This window comes from Pinus tabuliformis, chromosome 3_2 (assembly GCF_031772625.1).
Source record: "Pinus tabuliformis cultivar Carrire ecotype Pingquan chromosome 3_2, CPIR1, whole genome shotgun sequence".
Classification (NCBI taxonomy): domain Eukaryota; kingdom Viridiplantae; phylum Streptophyta; class Pinopsida; order Pinales; family Pinaceae; genus Pinus; species Pinus tabuliformis.
In genome coordinates, this window is record NC_142302.1 from 19,926,332 (window position 1) to 19,938,880 (window position 12,549).

Genomic DNA, 12,549 nt, shown 5'->3' on the forward strand with positions numbered 1-12,549 from the left:
TAGGCCTTACTCAATACCATGGTCCAAAACCATTGAGAACCAATACTAGGGACCCAATACCTGGGTTCAATACTTCGGACGCAATACCAAGGACCAAAACCATAGGTCTAAATACCACGGACCCAAGAATAAGCTTTCCCACATGTACATGCTTTTCCGTGCATGAAAGTGCGTGCATACGCATACGCGACTTTTGATCAAAAATCCCGCGTGTATACGCTTCTTTGTATATATGAACCTATGTGTATAACCTGCATGTATACCCTACTTGGTATATAGTGAACCTGCGTATATACGCGACTTGGTACATAGTGAACCTGCGTATAACCTGCGTGTATACCCTACTTGGTATATAGTGAACCTGCGTATATACTCTGAGCCTGCATATATACTCTTCTTTCTTCATTCTTTGTAGTCTGATCATCAATTCCTTGCTACTGACCTGCTGCACTATGATCTGTCATCTGTGTGATTTGCCATCAAGGACAACACTTGTCTCATAATGCCAACAATCTCCCCCTTTGGACTTGATGGCAAAGCTAACTTGAGAACTGTCATCTGATTCCTTTGAGTTGTTCGGCATCCCATGCATTCAGTCACATCTGATATCTCTTCTGTAGATTCATCTAGTTATAAATAAGTGAGATGTTCTTCTACGAGTGGGTTGCCATCAAGTACAACACATGCATCATAATGCCAACAAGTGAGAGCACTCATTGGATGAAATCTAATTCCTCATACAAGGAGTATGCATGTTGCATCTTTTGATGGACCCCGCTACACAAAAAATGAGAAATACATGAAAAAAGTGATTACAATCACGTTTTTCATGTATTTCTCATTTTTCATGTAGCAGGTCCATTGAAAGTATGCAACATGGGTACTACTTATATGAGGAATTAAATTTTTCATCCCATGAGTGCTCCTGCTTGAAATTTGAGTAAAACGATATGGAGATAAGTTGAAAATACGAGTTTCAAAAGTAGTTTTTTATTTTTTTATTTTTTAATCTTTTTACTTTTATACTCCAAAAATGGTGAATCATCCCCCATATTTGGCATCATCATCTTGAATCCTATTCATTCTTATAATTTTTATTTTGATTGTATATTTTAGTTTTGATCTCCATTTTAGGCCTCTAAAATTCTCTAATGGAAGGTTGAAATATGTTATAAACAAAAAAAAATACACTTGAAAAAAAGAAATGTTGGTAGTAAACCCAAATTATATGTAATATCCAAAACATGCTACAACAATAAATCACAAGTGAAATTGACCCAAATAAATGTTACAATGTTACCATAGAAGAAGGCGAGGAAGACCCCAGAAATATCAATATCCTTCAGTCAAAGGGACAGCACAAAGTCATTGGGCCTAAGATAGAGGTTCCTAACATTTTAAAACCATTGAAGACCATGAAAGTGAACATTAGGTTGGAAGTGTAGCCAAAGTTCAGAAATATAGTTGATTACTGGGATAAAGACACATTTGACAAAGTTGCGAAGTTATTTCGGGAATATCAGGAATTGTTTCCAAAAAAGTTCTTTGATCTAAAAGGGATAGTAGGTGATCTGGGTGTTATGAAGATCAATCTGAAGCTAGATACGAAGCTGGTAAATGTTGGCTTAGGGGGTCCTGACCCAAGTTCAGAGTTAGTTGCGCCAACCAAAAAATACCTACACTACTGGCCCTTTTGGAAACAACCCATGTAGCGCAGGCTACAGTCTCACTCGAAGCAGTATGGGGGGATGCAAGAACCAAGTTTTTGCATCTAGAGACGAGTGTGATGTCTTTTAATGCCTCAGATCTACGTTCACGCAGATCTATAAGCCCTTAGCGCTTGGTACTGCAACTCTGTCTAAACAGCCTTTAGACCTTCATGAAGGTCTACGATTGGTCCTTGTGCACCTTTAACAATCAACTTACCCACTTACGCATATCAGAGAACAATCCTAGATTAGTGTTCACGCAAATCTACTTAAGTTATTTAGAAAATATAACATAATTCATTACCGTATTCGCGAAATTACTTAACATATATTTCATACATCTATTAAGATTTATTCAAGTGAATCACACATCATTAGATCAATATTCCATAAACATATTATTCATCAATAGCATAAGTCATAAACAAAAGTCAACAAAAATACACAATATTTCTCTAGAAATAGCTTCTTTATTGATTTCCAGTTCATAATACAGACTCACTTCCCTCCACACTCAGCTACAAGGGTCTGTGCACTCAACCGCAGACTCTACCTAGGCCTCTGTGCACTCATCTGCAGAACCTTTCTCTCCTATCTGACCCACTTTTCTGTGCTAAGACTTCCAAGACTTCATTCATTATCCATCATGACATGCCTTAGACTCTCTAAGACACACCTATTTATAGATTTTTACATACAATCCCATGGTCCATGGACCATGGGTGGATCTCAAAACTGACTCAACTACACACTCTACATCCACAAATCATAGAGAGTTTACATTACTTACAAAAATTACATCAAACTTGGGTTATTGTAACCCAAAAACTAACCCAGGGGACCCCATCCCAACAGGCCCCCAACACAAAGATCGTGACTCGCCCTCGAGTCACTCGGCGAGCACTACGATCTTGCTGCGAAGATCCCCCAGCTCCACTTGAACTACAGCAACTTCGGCAGCACTCTGAGTGGTTGCCTGCTTGATCTCTTCCACTAGCTTCTCTGTAGCTAGTCCTTCTGCGGCCAACCTCATTGTCTGTTGCATCTACTGCAAGCCCTTCATCTTATCCTAGATGGTTGTCGAGATATGATAAGCTTCTTCCAACTATGGCTCCAACCTGGCCTTTAGCAAGGCCTCCTTCTTCTGTGCTACCTCTACCCAAGCTAGGAGATGCTTCCCCTCCTGTAATTTGGCTAGGCGCTGCGCTGGTGCAATGGAGCACGTTGTTGCCCTAACCTTGTCATACTACGAACTTCGTCCACGTGGCACTTCCTCATTACCTTCCCGGCCAATATCTACGTGGCTAATTGAATTGCGAGGTCTGAGATAGACAAAATGGAATACCCACGTGACTTTTTCACCAGTCCATAATCCTTCTTCATTCACTTGGCAAGCTCCTTCTCCCCTGTCATTCCAACAAACTCCTTGGCTGGGTTCAAACCTTCATGTGGTAGGTGTGTAATCTTGTGAATGAGCATATCCATGATGGGTATAACCCCTCCTAGCCATAAACACCCATCATGCACAAGCTGGCCTATGAAAATTGTGTTAATGGGGGTGTGGTGGTAATGTGGCACCCAAAGCAAGTTGAGCAACCCGGATTGCTCAACACCATGGATCCATTCCCCTATTTCCAGCATTGTCACACCATATCTTCATAATACACGCACTTCATGAAGTTATCCATTGCTAAGTGTGGGAACTTAGCGTGATCCTCTAGGTCCCACTCCTCCATCTTCAATAACGGGACTCACGTGATCCGCGGACCTTCAAATAGCACCTGCTCAGGTAGCAGGGGTGTGGAGATGGTGAATTTCTCTGATTCTGGGTCTTTGGTGATCTTTGCCTTCTCCTTTCTCAAAGGGATATACCCAGGGAGCTTTTTGATGGGCCCTGCGCCTTCAGCATCGATATCCTTCATTCCTTGGCCTTCTTCTGCCTCCAAGTATACAACCTTCTTCTTGTATTTTGCTAGTTTTTTATCTTTCTTTTGGGTTGGTGTCGCAGTATGCTTCCTTGGGGAAACGCGTATATGCACCAGCTTTTTTTGCTTCTCCTTTGTTGTTGGTTGCTTTTCTTTCACCATGGATTGTTTTGGACTTGGTGATCTTGGCGATGTGAGCACCACAGGCGTAGCTTCAACACTATATATTTTAGGTCCTGGGGCGTTAGATACGGCTGCTTCTGAACTCAATGCCTCAGCAGGGTTGGTGGTAGTCATCCTCTCCATATATAGCTCATGGGCTTCCAGGGAAACGTCTGTGTGGGTGAAGAATCCCTCCCAAAACACTTGGCTCACAAGCGATAAACAACAAATTTTAGCAAAAACTCCAAGTGTGCAAAGTGTTCTCTATTGGACTGGAACGCGTAATTTATAGGGGCTTTTGAATTCAAATCTGATCGTTCCCCCCAAATTTCAACCATTAATGTTGTTTTGGCGACAGGCCTTCAAATATTTTGGCCTTAAATACCGCCAGCCCGCTCCTCTTAACCATATTCTAGCTGTCAAGTCATGAACAGTGACTCCAACGGTCACTTTTATGTTGTGCTACGTAGCACCTACCTCCATAGCACATCTTCCTACATGCAGCTTCATATGTTTCAACTTCACCATTTTTCGCACAGCCCACCTACTGCGTAGTCCTTCAATCTTGGTAGGGTAGTTTCTAGTCCCGCGCTCCCTTGCAACTTCCTGGAGCACTAAGATTGTCCTACTACCATATAATCATTGCACAGGATCCCCTGTATATAGCTTCAATTGGCTCCCATTCACTCTTCCTGGAAAAGGCTCTCCATTCAGCTTCGCGAGATGAACTGCGCCTCCATCTACAATTTCTTTGATAATATATGGCCCCAGCCAATGCATCTGAAATTTTCCCAAAAAATTTGGTAAACGTAGTATCATATAACAAGACAATATCATTTAACTTGAACATGTGAAGCTTGATGTGTCAATCGTTCCATGCTTTTTCACATTCCTTCTGTAATTTCTGATGCAATCCAGCCAAGAATCGATCCTCTTCAATCTCCATTAGATACGCAAGCCGTTCCTCCAGGGCTTCATGATTCCTTACCTGTGAGAGTTTCTATGTGCAAACTAGGCACAATATATTCCATAGGCATCATAGCTTCTACACCATAGACCAATCTACACAATGTGTGTCCTATCAGCTTCTTGCAAGTAGTCCTATACACCCACAATATTGCAGGTGCATGCACATCCCAATCATTTTGTTGCGCGATGCAGATCTTCGTCGGTGTGTTCTCCAAAATCGTTTTGAAGGCCTTAACAGTTCCATTGATCTGCGGGTGATACGGTGTACTCTTCTGATGGTAGACCTAGAATTCCTCTATTAACATGTTGATTGTTTCATTCAAAAAGTGCGTACCTTGGTCGCTCATCAACACTTTCAAGCAGCCAAACCTAGTTCAGACATATTCAAACAAAAACTTCGATGTTGTAGGCCCTATACAACCCTTAACCGGTTGTGCCTCTTCCCATCTATTTTGATATTCCGTTGCAGTGATGATATAGAGCACACTAGTTTTCTTCCCTAGGGGCTGAATTGGCCCAACAAAATTAATCGCCCATTTTTCAAATGGCTGCAACGATACTTGAGGATGTAATGGAAATTCATCCCTTCACGATGGTCTTCCCATTCTCTGACACACATCACATGCCTTACAATACACTTTAGAATCCTTGTGCAACATTGGCCACCATAGACCTGCGCGCAAAATCTTCTACGTAGTCGCCTTTCCTGCATAATGTCCTCCCACAGCCCCTCCATGAGCTTCAGCGAGAATGCTATTTCTCTCAAAATCTGGCACATATCTTCGCAATATTTCATCAGTGCCCATCTTATACATATGTCCCGCAATTACTGAAAAGTTTGTCATGCGCACTACTAGCTCCTTCTTTTACTGACTTGTATACCCTTCCAATGCTATCCCCGTAGTCAAAAAGTGAATAATATCTGAAAAATGATTGTCCACTATGCACACCGCAAAGAGCTACTCATCTGGCAACCCTTCCTCCAAATTAGTAGGCTCCTCTCCTGTTTCGATCCGTGACATATGGTCAGGGCCTGCATTCGACCTCCCTGGCATCACAATGACCTCAAAGTCATATTCATGGAATAGAAGCAACCATCAGAAGATCTTCCCCTGCAACACAGGCTTATTAACTAGGTATTTCAAGGCAAAATGATCTATGTACATCCTGAAATTCCCTCCGAAGAAATAGTGCCTGAACTTCTGTAGCATGTTTACCATGGCCAATCCTTCGCGCTTATTCGTTGAGTAAATGTTCTCAGCCTTCGATAATTTCCTACTTACGAAGGCTATAGGGTGGTCCATTTCTCCTTCACCGGCTTGTGTTAACACTACACCCAACGCAATGCAAGAGGCATCAATGTGTACGTAAAATACCTTCTTCCAATCCGGGAATACCAAGATCGGTGCGGTGACCATATTTTCTTTCAAAACATCTAAGTTTCACTGTCATTATTCATCCCAATATAATTTTGCATCTTTCTTCAGCAGCTTCTCCATAGGCGTAGTAATCTAAGCATATGCCTTGATAAATTTTCTATAATATCCCTTATGTCCCAACGTTGCGCACAGCTGCTTTACATTCCTCGGGGCCTCCAAATTCACTATCACCACAATCTTGGCAGGGTCCACCATCAACCCTTTCTTGCACACCACATGACCCAGCAGGATTCCAAAGGGAATACAAAATATGCATTTCTTCAAATTCAATGAGATCTGGTATCTGCGACATGTATCCAACATCAGGCGCAAACTTGCTACATGGTGCTTCACTAGGCCGAACATTGTTGAATCATCAAAGTATGCTTCCAAGAACTTATGAATAAACTCCTTAGGTGCATTCTTGAGTCCAAACAACATCACAGTGTATTGAAAACATCCCCATTCCTTCGCGAAGGTCGTTTTGCTCCTATCCTCAGGCGCGATCTTAATCTGGTGATATCCTGAAAACCCATCAATGAATGAGTAGGCCTCCTACCCTCCAACATTGTCTAATACTTCATCAGTGAACAGTGTTGGGAATGGATCATGGACACACGCATCGTTAAGCTTTCGCAGATCCATGCAAATCCTTATTTCTCCCTTCTGCTTCTTCTCCTAAACCACCATGGGGCTCACCCAATAAGATTCTTCCACTGGTTCTATGATACCCACTTCTAGCATCTTATCCAACTCCAAGCAAACTTTTTCCTCTTACTTAAGATTCAGGTGATATGGCCTCTGCTTAACAGGCTTCGCGTTCGGCTTTAGAATGATTTTCATAACACCCAAGTCTCCTATTATGCCCTTCAAGTCTGAAACTTGGTAGGGAATAGATCCTAATATTCACATGGTAACTCAGCAACCTTACCCACACTAGCGTCATCCCAGCAATCTCCAATATTTTCAAACTTCAGTTATGCTTCAATCTCGATGTTTACTTGCTTGGTTTTCAACAGCACAGTGATGTCCGGGTTGTCTATTTGCAGGCCCTCGACTTTACGATGCCCTTCGACCTCTGGAATATTAATATTTCTTGGATCTTCATCCTCCTCCTCAATGGTCACATTATAACATTCCAGCACATGGCGCAGCTGGGTGCCCCAATTTGGCTAGACCCATTCCAAAGGTTCTTGTAGCATTCTGAAGATAATTGCCTTAATCTCTTGCAAAGCTTCATCAATGCTCTCAAAACCATCTTCAAAACTGAAGTTCAATAAGAAACCTTCTCTTATTATATCCCACTCTACGGTGCCATGGTGAAGCTCTATCTCGAAATACCAGTTCATGGGGATTGTGTCTAAAGTATGGCAAAATAAGTGAACCCACTCTAGCTACAGCTCTGTTCCATAAGCTTTAGTCCATTTCGCTAGGTGATCGCGTGGATCATCCCTCCCATAATATTTCTCAGTCAAATGAGTGTTAGGTTGACCAAACCACAACCTCATCATCCTTCTATAGTCTCGCAATCCATCAAAGTTATCCTTGTGCGTACCTCACCATTGTATGAGCATAGCGCACAGTGCCAAACTAACGCTTGGAAGTGGTGATTCTCAGGTACTTCAAGCTCAAACACATCCAAAAAATTATCTGTGTTAGTTAAACCATCATAATAAGGTAAGTTCCTTACCTTCAATGAAATGCCGCGCAACGATTTATTCATCATGTTGCAGCGCAGTGTAGATATTTCATGCAAGCGACTCTGCCAATGTTCCGACTCTTCATCTGAATCAGAGGTGCAGGAACTCTCCAGATCCCATGCAATCCGTCCATCTGTCATTGGATTGATCTAGTCTTGATCTTTTGTTGTTATCTTGTAAATCTGATCCAGCTCATCTTCACTTTCTTCATAATCGCGGATCAGTTCAGTGTAGCACACCCCTTTTGTAGGGTCCAACCAGGGAAAATTTTAAGAACCACCCTAAATTTATATGTATAATAAATGGGCTAATCCCCATGATACATAGGAAAAATGGGAGGCGATTTTATCAATAATATAATATGTATATATAATTTTTTTGGCGAATCTCTCACCAGATTATATTATCTTGTACAGTGATGGAGAATCTTTCACTGAATTATAAAATCTTGTAAGATCTTGGAAAATCTTTTACTAAATAATAAAACATTGTGAAGTCTTGGCGAATGTTTTGTTAAAGTATGAAACCACATATGATAATAAGAAAACATATTCATTAAACTGTAATATACTAACATACATGTTTGGAAAAAAGAAACATAATTTTCTCTTCCTACAAACAATTTTCCAAGTTTTAGTGGCCATGTTTGTCAAGGTTTTTACAATACACTCTTTCATATCCTTCTATTTTAGTTTTGATAATATTCCACAACAAAGTTCTTGTAGGTGTTGATATTGACAACGAGTTCTGTCAAGGTAGGAGAGATCAATCTTCTCTCTACAACTTTTGTCAAGCTACCACTTTTTTCAAGTTATCAAATTTCTTTCTTATTCCATAGACTCCAACTGCGAGATAAAAAAAAACACATCAAGTTTGTTTACCCCAACACATCAATAAGTGGCAAGCCCCAACTATATTATATAAGAAAGTATTAGGTATCCCAAAGGCTTGAAGGGGATCTAATTGAAAGAAGTGACCATTGTGAGAATCCTTCCAATCAATATATGAATATATAAATGTAGATTTATTATTATTTTAATTGGAAATCTTCAATTAAATAATAAAATTTAATTATGTCTCTCCCAATCTAAATTGCTTATTAGCATAATTCACTACCCTCATAGGTCTCGCATTTTTTAACAGCGTTGTAACATGTAGATTAATTTCCTTTTTGGTGAATAATCTCCACCTTTTAGGAAAATATGGTGCAATGGCTCCAACCCCTACAGATCATTAGGACAAACTAAGAATAGCACAGAAGATGAAAGGTTGTACAAACCAGCTTATTTTTCAAACAATTTAATCCAACGTCAGTACCTAAAATTTTTCATGAAGATATCATATTGAGAATGTTTGAAAAATGGTGAGAAATCTTTTGCGAGGGTGATGCGGAAAGAGTGATAAGGTTTATTGTTTTGAATTTTTTTTGTTAAATCAAAAAAAGTGAAAAACCAATATTAATGGAGATATTGGTATTTTTTACTAAATTTTGTGAAGTGACTAAATGTAGCTTTAACCATTCACCTTAAGATGTTTTTACAATATAATTTCCTAAGTCTATTTAATATCTTCATTATCATAAAAACCAACCTATATCCATCTTAACTCCACATCTACCACTCTTAGGGGGATGAAATCTATTTATCCCTCTGAGCATTCATCCCTCTGAGCACTAGGTATACCCAGAATTAAGATGGATCTAAGATGATAGAATTTCCCCTTTAAATAGTCTATTCTCACATGAATACCATGGTATTACCATGGGTCAATACCATGGGTTATCATAAACCTGGAGCTTAAAAATTACTATTAGTAATTTATAAAAATTAATAAAATTAATAATTGATTTTTATTTTATTTTTTATTTTAACCATGTTAAAATGTTAAACATATATTAAATTACAACATCCATTTTTACTCTTGATCCACCAAGCCCCAAGAGGAATCAAATATTTTTTCACTCTATGCTAGTTTGCATATCACGATATTTGATCCCTCTCGGGGCTTAGTAGATCTAGACTAAAGATGAATCTATGTTGGTTTAATTCCCCCATTTAAATAGGCTACATTCCACGTGAATACCATGGGCCAATACCATGTGCCATTTTTATTTTTATTAATACTAATATTAGGGTTAATAATGTTTTTTTGCATGGTATTAATAATAATCTAGCCCATGCTATTTGGCCCATAGTATTTTGCCCATAAGTTTCACCTAAATATAACGCATTTTTTGAGTGTTTGTAAATATAAGGTGACTTATGGAGTAATATAAAAAAATGTTTTATTTGTTTACCATACCTCTCGTTTATTTATATTTTTATTAATTTACCATACCTCTTTTACAAATTTTGTGTTTGGCCCATAGGATTCACTTAAATAAAACCTCTTTTTTTGAGCCTTCATAAATAGAAAGAGAGTTATGGACTAAATATAAAAAGAGGTTTTATTTATTTACCACACGTCTAGTTTATTTATATTTTTATTTATTTACCATACCTTTTGAGTAAGTATAAAAAGAGGTTTTATCTATTTACCATTCCTCCACATTATTTATATTTTTATTTGTTTACACCCTTGCATGTATATAAGGTGACTTATGGAGTAAATATAAAAAATGTTTTATTTATTTACCATACCTCTCATTTATTTATATTTTAATTAATTTACCATAGCTATTTTATAAATATGGTATTTGGCCCATATGATTCACTTAAATAAAACCTATTCTTTAAAATTAGGGTGAATGGAAGGTTTTAACTCCTAATTTCAAGGGCTAAATTTACCTTTTTTACCCTCTCCCTTAAAATAAGGTGGGTTATTTGAGGCGATTTGTAAAAATATACTATGATACAATGTTGGGTTTTGTTATATTCTTTCCACGTAGTTAACAGGGGGTTTGACCCGTAACCCCACTTTATGGGGTCCGGGGCAGTGCCCCATAAAATTTTGATTTTGGACCCTATGTTAGGTTGGGCGGACCCACCTATGGTTTTGTGCATGATTTTCGCACATGTTTTTTGGACGCGATGGTTTTTTGGTCCATGGTATTGGACGCGATGGTTTTTGGTCCATGGTATTGGACGCGATGGTTTTCGGTCCATGGTATTGGATGCTTCAGCATGTATAAATATGTATTACAACATTGAAAGGAACATAATGAAAAATCAAGCTGGTAGTCCCGGTTTTGGGATCCAAGGGAAAATCTATGTATATATGTGTTTTATTTGTTATGCTCTCGCATTGTTTATTTTCTGTGTTTTAGAATTCGTATGCAGGTAATTTCCGTACAGGGTTAAAACCTACATTTGGTATCAGAGCAGATTTGGCTTCAAGGGGATGCCTTTGTTGCTGAGCAGTTGCGCTTAGGCCTACGGTAGACCCTGTTCAGTGGGAGATCTACGAGATCGATTCTGGTGGTGAAATAAGATGGCGAGCAGTGGAAAGATAGAGATCAATAAATTTAATGGTCAAAGTTTTGAGTTGTGGAAACTCAAGATGGAGGATCTGTTGGTGGATAAAGATCAGTGGATCGTGGTAGATTCGGGTACTAAACCAACAGGAGTGTCCAATGAAGAATGGAAGAAGTTGGATCAGAAGGCAAAGAGCACAATACGATTGTGTGTCTCAGATTCAGTATTTCTGAATGTATCAGGGGAAGCTATAGCAAAGTCTTTGTGGGACAAGTTAGGGACTTTGTACCAATCTAAGTCTCTAGTGAATAAATTGTTCCTGCGGAAAAAGCTGTATAACCTGAGGATGAAAGATGGAGACTCAGTGACAGAGCATATGAATGCATTTAATACTGTGGTAAGTCAGTTAGCATCTATTGATATTAAAATTTTAGATGAAGATAAGTGCATCAGTTTGTTGTGTTCTCTACCAGATTCGTGGGATAGTCTGGTTATTGCAATAGGTAGCAATGCAACTGCCTTGCAGTTTGATGAAATAGTCTTAGCCTTGTTGACAGAGGAGATGAGACGGAAAAATATGGAGAGCCAAAATGGTGATGCCTTGTCTGTACGAGGACGGTTCCAGAACAGAAGCAAAAATAAGTCATCGAGTGGGAGATCTAAATCTAGAGGTAAATATAAATCTCCAGGAAAACCGTTAAAGGTGGTGTGCTGGAAATGTGGAAAGGAAGGCAACTTCGAAAGGGACTGTAAATCTAAAGCTCTTGACAAAGGAAAGGGATCTTATGAGGCTCCTTCTGCAAAGGTGAAAACCACCTCAGATGAATGTGGGGATGTGTATTTGGCTTCTTCAAGTACACATGTAGATCATGAGGCATGGTTGATTGACTCAAGTGCATCCTTTCACTTCACTCCCCATAGAGAGTGGTTCTATGAGTATGAGAAATATGATGGTGGTGATGTCTTCTTGGGGGATGACAGGAAGGCTAGAATCATTGGTCGTGGAAAAGTAAAGTTGAAGCTGCAATGTGGAAGGGTTAGAACACTTCCAAGTGTTCTGCATATTCCTGCATTAGCCAGAAATCTGATTTCTGTAAGCAAGATGGATGATGTAGGTGTAAAAACAGTGTTCGATAAGGACACCTGCAAAATGGTTCGGGGAGTACTAGTATAGATGTGGGGAGTTCGGATTGGAACTCTGTACAAGCTGCAAGGTAGCACTATTATTGATGGGTGCAACAGTTTTGTGGTTC